The 13,727-nt window shown below is 35.4% G+C and overlaps 1 long non-coding RNA gene across 1 annotated transcript; it reads left to right on the plus strand.

Annotated features, from left to right (window-relative positions):
- Positions 1–5,495: 5,495 nt before the first annotated feature.
- LOC141400934 (uncharacterized) lies at positions 5,496–13,461 on the plus strand. Its single transcript, XR_012412237.1, has 2 exons — positions 5,496–5,732; positions 11,789–13,461. It is a non-coding gene; the product is annotated as an uncharacterized lncRNA (long non-coding RNA).
- The last annotated feature ends 266 nt before the right edge of the window (positions 13,462–13,727 follow it).

The raw sequence follows: 13,727 nt of genomic DNA on the forward strand, positions 1-13,727 counted from the left end.
ATGCATCAATTAATAAATGTTGGTTAAAATATAGTTATACTGTGTTATTTCATGCAATTTTGGCTAACATGAAAAATCGTCATTTCAGGGCATAAAATCGTCAAATCGTCATTTTCCAATTTTAGGCCAAAAAATCGTCAAAATGACGATAAATCGTCAAATTCGGCAACACTGAACAGAAATCAAGTAGTAAAACGTGAAGTATATTTTCAAAAAAAAAATGTTTTTGGGTTTTGAACACTTTAGTATGTTAATTCCAAAACGTGGTCATATGCGACAATTTTATTAACTAGAAGGTTTTTACCCCCAGGGAATAAAAAGGCCTAAATTGAAATGCCTCAAAAAAGTGTTATATAGGGGTATGCCATATAAGTTTTTCTACCCTTTCATGCCACAAATTCCTAAAATTCTTCAAATATATGAAAAGGTGGATTTTTATGGCCATTTTGAATACCGAAAATTTCACGGACCTATTCAGGTTCTTGGTGAAACCGCCTTTTTGAAATTCTAAATACAGTGTCAGTACTAAAATGAATTAAATCAATTAAATATTGGTAATTAAAATAGGATTTAGTACAGCAGAATCTCCAGTGTTCACCATTTCCATATTAAATATTGTTTATTTATATTTTGTTCCTTTCCGCTAACGAAGTAGCGGGCATTTTGCTAGTTGTCTATAATACGTTAAAAATTTGGCATAAACTTACAGTTTCTTCTTTTATAAAAAAAAACTAAAGAAAAACGAAATAATGAAGAGAGATGGTGCAAAATAAACTTGAAATTCTACTGAAAATTGGTTATTTTTGATCGAAAAACTTCAAATGCCCACGACTCCTATTACATAATACGGATCAATGCTAGCATTAATATAAGTTTATCATTAAAATATCAGGTGATTGTTATTGCTCTGAGTCTGAGCCAACATACTGTAAAGAAAAAAAAAAACTAGATCCTCCCCATACATAGAAAGAAAATAGGTCAGATTTCTGACACAGACATAAACTGGAGATAACCCATGAGGCGGTCACCTCGGCAATGCAGATTCCGATCTATTAAGTTCTTCTCTTCCAGGAGATCCAAGAAGTGGAAGTTTCTGCCATCGAGAACCTGCAAATAATGATTATTTTGCCTCGGGAAATGTCTACAGGCTTTTCCTTATAATATTCATTATACCTGCCGCAGAAATTCCACCTATTTTCTTTCCAAGTGTAGGAAGGATCTCGTTTTTTCTTTATAGTATGTTGGCTCAGACCCAGAGCAATAACAATCACCTGATATTTTAATGCCAAAATTGCCCGTATTATGGAATAGGTCTGGTAGGAATTTGAAGTTTCCCGAACAAAAATACCCAATTTTCAGCAGAATATTTCAAGTTTATTTTGCACCATCTCTCTTAATTCCTTCGGTTTTCTTTAGTTATTTTTTTATAAAAGAAGAAACTGTAAATTTATGCCAAATTTTTAACGTATTATAGACAATAAAAGTCCACAGCTTTCATAAGGTCTTATTTCCCTGGTATTAAAGTCAGAGTTCGACCAATTTTATAGTTTTAAACTCGAAATAGCTTTTATTTATTCCAATTTTAAAGAATCGTAACTGTAGCATTCAAAATTTGCATTTTTACTCGAGTTATTAAAGATTTTGCTATTCCGATGAAACACTTTAAAGCGGGCAAATTTTGGGCTTTTTGAAAGAAAATTAAAAAAATTACAACGGTACGTTATCCAAGCCAAACTTTTTGTTGAAAGATACTTCATAAGATTACAAACCAAGATATATAAACATTCCCGGAGTTATTCCACGGATATCGACTAAAATGAAGTAACAAAAAGCAATTTGAAATGTGCTATTGACATGAAACAGAGTGTACATTAAACATCGTAAAATCACGAGTTCTGTAATCCTATTATGAGTTTAAAATATTATCTTGTTGCGTGTCTGGATTATTAAAAAATTCAAAAAATCCCGATGGGGCAAAAAATATTGGCCTTAAAAGATAATTTGCGTGGAAGCTGTGACTATGTTTATGTTAAAAAATGGGTCTTTTTTCTCTCGATTTGTGAGTAAACCACACTTTTCCCGAGTTTCCTGCCAAAGTAAAAGTAGAAGACAACTAAATAAGGATCATCTTACTAATGCATAACTTTTCAAAATTTGATCTGGGTCTATCATTAAATGATGCTGACATTTTGAAGCCAGATTTCCAGTGTTTTTTGACATTTTCTTCTAGTTGCGTTCCGCAAACAGGTTTTTCAAAAGATCATTTATAGGATTGTGGTACTTGCGATTCTGAATCATATGATACGTATATCGTAAATGTAGTCTGCACAGCTTCATGGAAATCTTTATCCAAATGAGGAAATTTTGTGCGAACATTTTTCTAAAAAATCATATTTGTTGGAGCTAATATTTGCAATTGTCATTCGATTACCTCGTACTCTATTACACATTTTAAAATCCATCTATTCAAACGCGAGTTACGAGAAATTCCTAAGTAGGAAAATCACCTAAATTTTTTTGAATATATCTCGTATTTTATCGCGTTTTCTGCGGGTCGTTTCCACTGCAATGGAAAAACAAGTGAGCCAAGGCTATAGTCGGGCCGGGCCGGGATGAACGCCAACCATCAATAGGCTTCTTTCTCTGTGAAACCCTCATCAACCCGCAAAATTTCGTGAGGAGCCGATCAAAATTCGGACCTGCACAAAGAATGGAAAAAAGGATGCATTACCGACTATTGCTATATCTCTGTTGTTTGACCATCTATGACAACCTACTACGCATCGTTGTAAAAGTGATATTTGATACTTTCCTTGCCAGGCTTTGCTTTGGATATACCTCTTACAGAAGAGAGATATTCGCTTTGAATTAAAACGTTGGCCTTTTCTCCAAATAAGTTTTTTTCACATTTCGACCCCTGAATAATATCCGACCGTTAAGGTGAGGACACAGCCAGCTCTTTGCTTAATTTTCCTGCTTATTTCTTCAATAGGCCGATTATTTCTTGGTATCACACATCGAAGCATGAATTGTTCGTAAATAATTAGTACCGAACATAAAAATTACAGCCTAATTCTATTCTTCAGATTGAACACGTGTTTATATCAAATTGAATGTCGAAACGAAATGTCAAAAATGAAGCCAGGATAAGAATTCAAAAGTTCAACAATTTTCAACTTTGTGGCCTGAAGCCTCGCTTCGTTGTGGTCTGTCCTATTGAAAACAATACATTTTCACTTTTGCACTTTGAAGCGAGGCGGAAAAAAGCAGCAAAAATCCATTGTGTTCTCGCCTTCACCGTTATCCTCTGTAGGACCCCCATTAACCCCCAAAATTGCGACCTGTAGCGTGATTACAAAAAAATGGAAAAAAGGGATGTATTACCGACTATTGCGATATCTGCGTTATTTGGCCACCTACGCCCACCTGCTTTACATCATTGTAAAGATGGGATTTTCTACTTTCATAGTCAGGCTTTGGTTTTGGAAGCTCCCCAACCAAAGCTGTGATATTCGTCATTATTATTAAAATCGCAAAAATGACAAGTTGGGTTCTATTAGCGGCTATTGCTATGTCTTCGTTGTTTGACCACTTACGACAATCTACATCGTTGCAAAGGTGATATTTTCTACTTTCATTAGCAGGTTTTGCTTTTGATATACCCCATATAGAAGCGGAGATATTCGCTTTGAAATAAAACATTGGCCTTTTCTCTAAATAAGTTTTTTGCCCATTCCGACCCCTGAATATTATCCGACCATCACCAAAATCAATAGCCTTCTTCCCCTCCGGGACCTTCATCAACACCCAAAATTTGATGACTATCGGATTAAAATTGCGACCTTTAGCGTGATTACAAGGTTTAGATGGACAGACGGACGGACGGACACACATAGTCAGATCGACTCAGCTCGTCGAGACATTCATTTATATATGTATGGGTCTAGGACCATAATTTGGATGCGTTACAAACTTTTTGGCCAAAACCAACTTATAACACCCTCCCCACATAGTGGTGTAGGGTGTAAATACTATTTTGAGGTAAAATAGTTTGTGTTGTTATAGATTTTTGTGCATATCTAGAAGATCATTAAGCCTTTTCGCAGCGGTTCTTGCAGACATTGGATATTAAACTATCCACAAACATTTCCACTTTTTGGCCACTAATCTGATGGTTTTAAACGAATTTATTGAAATTTTTGAATTTTCTAAAGACGCAAAATACTTAATTGACTTTATGCATGTTTGGCGGATTTTGGGTATTTTGGGCCCTATATAGCTATATGAAAGTTCAATCCCATTTTCACAAAATTTTTGTAGCCCAACAATAACCTGGTTTTGGAAAAAAATGGAAAACATTTAAGGGTGTAGGAGTTCCAAAAAAGAAATTTCTTTTTTGGGTCGCCCTAATGTACAACCTTCAAAATTCGTAAAATAGAAATATGAACCAATATTAACCATTTTCTGCGTGGCGGATTTCCACCCAGTGAAAATTCGAAAAAAACAATTGACAGTAGAAACATCCTTTAAGAGACTTCACATAGAGAGGAATCGTTGTACCTTCCAATCCGAGAACCCGTAATTTTATTAGGAAGGAACCGATATAATGTGGTTATATCAAAATGTGGACTTAAATATGTCTAAAATTTGTGTGGATAAGTTTTCTGACCTCCTGCAACCTTAAATGCTGTTTGCTAAACGTGAACCTGCACCAACAACTTTCTAGGGGAAAGTTTTCTAGCCCCTATAAAGAATAAACACCAAATATCAGCCATTTCGGTGTGATAATGAGGCTAAAACTTTTAAGATGCCGAAAATCGGGATGTATCGGGGGCTGTATGAAAACGTGGAGCGGTATAACCCATTTTAGTACCAAACATCCTGGGAGTAATATAAGCGTATATATTAACCCTTTCAGTGTCAAAAATAATTTCTGCCCATGTAAAAACATTGTTAAATATCAAATATATTCGACAAATGGACTGGGAGGGTTAAATTACAAAGTTCTTTCTTATATAATGCAACATGTATCTGATTTTTAAAGACAAACGGACGGACATCATTATAGGTTCTCCAGCAAATATTTCGATTTGTTATAAACGCATTGACAAATATAATAATAATACCCTTCTCTTATAAATAAATAAATATATAAGTTAGCACATCCCTGCCGAACTAACAAACAACATTGTTGCTTGCTTGGCTGTGTTGTGTTCTTGCTAGGCTACATTGATGGAGTCGTGTTACGTCTAGTGGCGTGATCATGGTGTCAGCACTTTTTGTCTTTTATAACTTAAGTAGTTTAAGTAGAATAAGTTTTTGGATTTCAATAAAGAAACAGTTTATTTAAGCTCACCAAAAGACGAAGAAGTCTTTTATTGTTAACTGGCGCCCAACCGGGTTCAACCCTACAAATATAAAGATCTAAAAAAAGAGATCTATCAGTTTAAATCAGTCCTACGAATATAAAGATCTAAAAAAAAGATATCTATCATCTTAAATTTAAATTTTGCTGAAAAAGGAAGCTTTACTTAAAACTTGCTGGATTAAGAGGCCTCGCTTAAAATTTGCTGAAAAATCTAAGGATCTACTCTTTTTAAATAACGTAATACTTACTGAAAGTAATATTTACTGGAAGGAAGCCTTACTTAAAACTTGCTGGATTAAGAGACCCCGCTTAAAACTTGCTGAAAAATATAAGGATTTACTCTTTTTAAACAACATAAAGTCATGTAAGTGTGTCACTCATTGAATTTCAAAATTGTGTCCAAAACTGGTGAATTAAGAACTTAATATTTAAGAAAAAACAAAGTGTAGTGCGTGTTTAAAAAATTTTTATCTTTGTGCCAAAAAAAAAAACAAACACAGTGATTTAGATCTTGTTATAGTCGTAACAATTTTTTGTTTGAAAAGACAATATGAACAGTGAAGAAATGACTGCATTAATAGAATCTGCTGTACGTACAGCGATTCTGGCATATAAAACAGAAGTCGACAAAAAAGTCGACGAGTTAACAAAAAAATTATCGTCCATTTCAGTAGGGCAAACAGATGTGAAACCATACGAAGACGTAAAAATTTATTCATCAATAACGTGTGATGAATCACTTGATATTATCAAATCTTTGCCCGAATTTGACGGGAAAATCGAAAACTATGTTTCGTGGAGACAAGCGGCACATAACGCGTATAAAGTCTTCGAAAAATACGATGGTAGTTCAAAACACTACCAAGCGGTCTGCATTATTAGGAACAAAATTAGGGGGTCAGCAGATACTGTATTAGCGTCATTCAACACTGTGCTAAATTTTAAAGCGATCATAGCTAGATTAGATTTTACATATTCAGATAAAAAACCAATTCATCTAATCGAACAAGAACTAAGTACCCTCAGACAAGGCGAACAGTCAGTGATTCAATTTTATGACGAAGTAGAGAAGAAACTGTCGTTATTAACCAATAAAACAATTATGAGTTACGACAAAACTCTCGCTTTGGCCATGAATAACAAATATAGACAGGATGCACTCAGAGTATTTGTTTCCGGATTGAGGAAACCTCTCTGCGATGTGCTTTTCTCAGCCCGCGCTGCTGATCTTCCGTCAGCTCTAGCCTTAGCGCAGGAGGTAGAGGCGAATCACGAAAGATACGTCTTTGCCACATCGTTTGCGAATAGGAATGATGAAAAAAAGTTAAGGTCTGAAACCTCAAAAAAAATTCAGCCAAGAAAACCGTCTGATAGTGGTTGGAACTATAAACAACAAAACTATCATAAACAGAAAAATCCACATTACGAAAATGGTGGTGATGCTAATTTACAGGCTAGAGATCAAATAGAGGACATGGACTTGGACCCAACTTCGTCTAAATTCAGACAACCGACCAATTATGGTAACGGTAAAACTTCTCACAGACAACCATTTAAGCGTCAAGCTGGGTCTGGCCGAAGTACGGGCCCAAAATTTCAAAAAGTGAATAATATGATTCCAGAATCCCATTCAGGAGAAGAGCAGGCGGGACACTATTGTGAAATAGCTCAATCCGAATGTGGAGACATAAACGATGAAATAAATGAAGACCGTGACTATGTAAATTTTTTAGAGGCAGGTCCCTACTACCGTTCATAAGGCGGACGATAGCAGGGAAACCAATACGCCTTTTAATTGACACTGGCGCTTCAAAAAATTATATAAAACCTCTCAATGAACTGAAGCATATAATTCCCGTAAGTACTCCTTTTTCAGTTCACTCTGTCAACGGACAAACTCCTATTAAACAAAAATGTTTTGTAAATTTATTCGGCATGAACTCTACATTCTTCATTTTGCCAACTCTAACAACATTTGATGGAATTGTGGGCTTAGACCTAAAAAAAATTTTTATCTTTGTGCCAAAAAAAAAAAAACAAACACAGTGATTTAGATCTTGTTATAGTCGTAACAATTTTTTGTTTGAAAAGACAATATGAACAGTGAAGAAATGACTGCATTAATAGAATCTGCTGTACGTACAGCGATTCTGGCATATAAAACAGAAGTCGACAAAAAAGTCGACGAGTTAACAAAAAAATTATCGTCCATTTCAGTAGGGCAAACAGATGTGAAACCATACGAAGACGTAAAAATTTATTCATCAATAACGTGTGATGAATCACTTGATATTATCAAATCTTTGCCCGAATTTGACGGGAAAATCGAAAACTATGTTTCGTGGAGACAAGCGGCACATAACGCGTATAAAGTCTTCGAAAAATACGATGGTAGTTCAAAACACTACCAAGCGGTCTGCATTATTAGGAACAAAATTAGGGGGTCAGCAGATGCTGTATTAGCGTCATTCAACACTGTGCTAAATTTTAAAGCGATCATAGCTAGATTAGATTTTACATATTCAGATAAAAAACCAATTCATCTAATCGAACAAGAACTAAGTACCCTCAGACAAGGCGAACAGTCAGTGATTCAATTTTATGACGAAGTAGAGAAGAAACTGTCGTTATTAACCAATAAAACAATTATGAGTTACGACAAAACTCTCGCTTTGGCCATGAATAACAAATATAGACAGGATGCACTCAGAGTATTTGTTTCCGGATTGAGGAAACCTCTCTGCGATGTGCTTTTCTCAGCCCGCGCTGCTGATCTTCCGTCAGCTCTAGCCTTAGCGCAGGAGGTAGAGGCGAATCACGAAAGATACGTCTTTGCCACATCGTTTGCGAATAGGAATGATGAAAAAAAGTTAAGGTCTGAAACCTCAAAAAAAAATTCAGCCAAGAAAACCGTCTGATAGTGGTTGGAACTATAAACAACAAAACTATCATAAACAGAAAAATCCACATTACGAAAATGGTGGTGATGCTAATTTACAGGCTAGAGATCAAATAGAGGACATGGACTTGGACCCAACTTCGTCTAAATTCAGACAACCGACCAATTATGGTAACGGTAAAACTTCTCACAGACAACCATTTAAGCGTCAAGCTGGGTCTGGCCGAAGTACGGGCCCAAAATTTCAAAAAGTGAATAATATGATTCCAGAATCCCATTCAGGAGAAGAGCAGGCGGGACACTATTGTGAAATAGCTCAATCCGAATGTGGAGACATAAACGATGAAATAAATGAAGACCGTGACTATGTAAATTTTTTAGAGGCAGGTCCCTACTACCGTTCATAAGGCGGACGATAGCAGGGAAACCAATACGCCTTTTAATTGACACTGGCGCTTCAAAAAATTATATAAAACCTCTCAATGAACTGAAGCATATAATTCCCGTAAGTACTCCTTTTTCAGTTCACTCTGTCAACGGACAAACTCCTATTAAACAAAAATGTTTTGTAAATTTATTCGGCATGAACTCTACATTCTTCATTTTGCCAACTCTAACAACATTTGATGGAATTGTGGGCTTAGACCTATTAAAGAAAATCAATGCAAACATTGATTTAAAAAAAGGATTTATCCTACATAATTCTGGCTCTGAACTAATTGAATTTTTTGAATGTAAAGATGTTAATTTTATAGACGTCGATAAAATTGATGTGCCTTTCGCAATTAAGGCGGATTTTCAGAAAATGTTAAAAAAACGAATAAAGGTTTTTGCTGATCCTAAAGAAGCACTACCTTATAATACAAATATCGTTGCTACCATTAACATGGAGAACGAAGAACCTATTTATTCTAAACTATATCCATACCCAATGGGTGTATCTGAATTCGTAAATTCAGAAATAAAAAAATTGTTGGCAGATGGTATAATTCGACCTTCAAGGTCACCATTTAATAGCCCAGTATGGGTAGTCGACAAAAAAGGTGTCGATAATCTAGGCAACCGAAACAAACGTCTCGTTATAGATTTTCGGAAGCTTAATGCCAAAACAATTAGTGATAAGTATCCCGTTCCGAACGTAACAATGATATTATCAAATTTAGGTAAAGCAAAGTACTTTACCACTTTAGATCTGAAATCCGGGTTTCATCAAATTGAACTCGCGGAAAGAGATAGGGAAAAAACGGCATTTTCTGTAAATAACGGAAAGTACGAGTTTTGCCGTCTCCCATTTGGACTAAAGAATGCTCCTAGTATGTTTCAAAGAGCGATAGATGACATACTAAGAGATGAAATAGGCAAAACATGTTACGTTTATGTTGATGACGTTATTGTTTTTTCAGAAACCAAAGAGGATCATGTAAAACATATCGACTGTGTTCTTAGGAAACTGCTCGATGCAAACATGAGAGTCTCTGTCGAAAAATCAAATTTTTTTAAATCTGAAGTTGAATACCTTGGCTTTGTCGTATCCAAAGAAGGTATAAAAACCGCACCATCAAAGATAAGTGCAATACAAAATTTCCCAGAACCAACGACGTTGTTCGCACTAAGATCGTTTCTTGGGTTAGCAAATTATTACAGATGTTTTATCAAGGACTTTGCCAAAATTGCAAAACCGTTAACTGATATTTTAAAAGGAGAAAACGGTAAAATTCCTGCAACCAAATCCAAAAAGGTTGTAGTCAATCTTAACGCCTTCCAACTGGATGCATTTCACAAACTGAAAAATATTCTATCTTCGGAGGACGTCATGTTGATGTACCCTGACTATAAAAAACCGTTCGACCTTACCACTGATGCATCAGCACATGGTTTAGGTGCTGTCCTATCCCAAGAGGGAAGACCAATCACTATGATTTCTAGAGCATTGTCGGATAAAGAGTTGCATTTCGCAACAAACGAAAGGGAGCTTTTAGGAATAGTCTGGGCTCTTAAAACATTAAGACATTACCTCTATGGTGTGAAGACTCTTAACATCTTCACTGACCATCAACCTTTGACATATGCAGTTTCGGATCGTAATCCGAATGCAAAAATTAAGCGCTGGAAAGCTTTCATCGATGAACATAATGCAAACTTGTATTATAAGTCAGGAAAAGAAAATCAAGTTGCAGATGCGCTATCAAGGCAACTTGTCCATGCGTTGGAGAACGATAATTCGTCAGACATGGCAACAGTCCATAGTGAAGAGTCATTCACTTACACTATGGAAAGCTCAGACAAACCGGTCAATTGTTTTCGCAACCAAATCATTCTGGAAGAGTCGGAATTTCCCACCACTCGAAATTTTATACTTTTCGGAAACAAAACGAGACATATTGTACAATATAAAGATAAAAACGAAATATTGGCCAAAATTGTTGATGCAGTCAACACTGAAGTTGTCAATGCTATTCATTGCGGCCTACCTGTGTTGGCCCACATTCAACACGATTTGATTAGAATGTTCCCTTCAACGAAGTTCCGATTTTGTAGTAAATTTGTCTCTGACATTTTCAACCAATGCGACCAGAGAGAAATTGTCGTAAGTGAACACAATAGAGCTCATCGGGCAGCCCAAGAGAATGTTAAGCAAATCCTTTCAGATTACTATTTCCCCAAAATGGTGAAAATAGCGAATGAGGTTGTTGCCAACTGCAAGACATGTTCAAAAGCAAAATACAATCGGCATCCAGAAAAACACGTTATAGGAGAAACAAAGGTTCCTTCTTATTCCGGTGAAATTCTACATATTGATATTTATTCAACTGATAAAAACCATTTCTTAACTTGTGTGGATAAATTCTCAAAATTCGCTGTGGTACAGCCAATAGCGTCCAGAACGATTCTAGACGTAAAAGAACCAATTCTCCAATTAATGAATATTTTTCCAAATACCAAAGTTGTCTACTGTGATAATGAGAGGTCCTTTAACTCTGAGACTATCAGATCAATTCTGAAAAACAGGTTTAATGTAGATATTGTCAATTCACCTCCTCTACACAGCACCTCAAATGGGCAGGTAGAGAGATTTCATAGCACTCTTGCCGAAATCGCAAGATGCTTGAAAATAGAAAGGAAGATCGAGGATACCGTCGAACTCATCTTACAATCAACTATAGAATACAACCGAACAATTCATTCTGTCACGAATGAAAGACCTATTGATACGATACATTCTGCACCCTCTGAGGTAAAACAAAAGATTAAAGAGCGAATCTCTAACGCGCAAAACAGGCAGTTACATTACTTTAATAAAAGTCGTCATGACAAAGTTTACAATGTGGGGGATAAAGTCTTTGTTAGGAATAATCGTAGACTTGGAAATAAAATGACACCACTTTATGAAGAAGCTACTGTCGAAGCAGATTTGGGGACAACTGTCCTAATAAAGGGGAGGGTGGTCCATAAGGACAACCTCAGATAAATTTTAGTTTATATTGATAAAATGTTTTTTTCTGCTTTTGTTTTTTACATAGGCTGTTACTACAATTTCTTTTCATACTAACGTTGACTCGTGCAAAGATTATTGACTATTCACACTCCGATTATGTCCCAATTTTGGATGGGAAAGCCATCGTTTGGAATGACTATGGGTATCTAAGGCATACAACTAACTTAACAACGTACTTTGAGATACAACGTGAAACTAAAAATGCAATTAGCATATTTCCTCAGACTCATGTAAAAAAGATATTAGAATCCGATTTATTGCATATTGATACTCTTTTAACAACCCTCACCATACATCATCGGCATGCAAGAAGCATTAATTTGATAGGCAAAGCACTTAAGGTCATTGCGGGTACACCAGATGCAGATGATTGGGAAGAAGCAAAATTAATCGAAAAACAACTTGTAGACTCCAACAATAGACAGATAGAAATAAATACAAAAATACAAATTGAAATCGAGAAATTAACAAACGCTGTAAACACGATTCTAAGGACTCGTAGAAAGGAACAAATTGATACCGTAAATCTATTTGAAATTTTAATGGCCAGAAATCGGATGATAGTTATGGAACTACAAAATATAATTTTATCCGTAACTTTAGCTAAAATAAATATTGTAAATCCAACAGTTTTGGACCAGGACGATTTAAAAATATTTATAAAAAATCAGAGCAATGAGCAACACACAGATTTCACCATATCAGAACTAATGTCTTTGTCTAAAGTAAAAGTAATATCAAATGAATATTGTTTGTATTTTATCATTAAATATCCTATTCCAATAAGAACATGTCAGAAAATTTCTTTATTCCCAGTACCTCACGATAATAAAATTATCCAATTCGCTGACACCAACACTGTAGTAGACTGCGAAGGCAAGACGTATTCAGCAACAAATTGCAAGCAAACAATATCTTCAACCTATTGTCAACTTATGCCAAGCGAAACCTGCGCTCAACAACTCATATCGGGTGAATCAGCACACTGTAATACGCAAAGCAATAATCTTGATAAAGTGGCAGAAATCGACGATGGAATTATCATTGTCAATGACGCTATTGCAGAAGTGAAAGAAGCAACCGAAAATGTAAGAAACATAAACGGCACATTCCTCATAACCTTTGAAAAAATGTGACTGTCAATGGTACACTATTCGTAAATAGAAACAACATTGATATGCGGAAACCAGGAACACCATCATTCCCCTCAATTATTATAAACAACCACAGTGAAATTTTAAGTTTGTCATCTATCCATCAGATGAACTTGCAAAACTTACAATATATTGGCGACCTTGAAAAAGATGCAAGAATGCGACCAATTTTAGTTGGCGGTGTTGTTTTTATGAGTATCGGAATACTCCATTTCATATTGTGCCTAGTCAAACGTAGGACAAAGATAAGAGAACAACAAAGATTTAAATCTGCCGTAGCAATGGCTATAAAGAAGACCGAGGACGGCCTCCACTTAAGTGAGGGGGTAGTTAGCACATCCCTGCCGAACTAACAAACAACATTGTTGCTTGCTTGGCTGTGTTGTGTTCTTGCTAGGCTACATTGATGGAGTCGTGTTACGTCTAGTGGCGTGATCATGGTGTCAGCACTTTTTGTCTTTTATAACTTAAGTAGTTTAAGTAGAATAAGTTTTTGGATTTCAATAAAGAAACAGTTTATTTAAGCTCACCAAAAGACGAAGAAGTCTTTTATTGTTAACTTATATATATATATATATATATATATTTATATATATATATATATATATATATATATATATATATATATATATATATATATATATATATATATAATTTTATCCCATTTTCCGAAATGCCTTTTCATGAACTTAGAAGCTTAAAATTGCAAAAGCATGTATTTTAGTCTTATAGCCCATTTAGACTATACCCTTATACGATGATTAAGGGCATTATCTCGATTTAAGTGCTTAATCCACCCAAATCCACCCT

This window comes from Musca autumnalis, unplaced genomic scaffold (genome assembly GCF_047663935.1).
Source record: "Musca autumnalis isolate F117 unplaced genomic scaffold, ASM4766393v1 scaffold_4, whole genome shotgun sequence".
In the NCBI taxonomy this organism is placed as follows: domain Eukaryota; kingdom Metazoa; phylum Arthropoda; class Insecta; order Diptera; family Muscidae; genus Musca; species Musca autumnalis.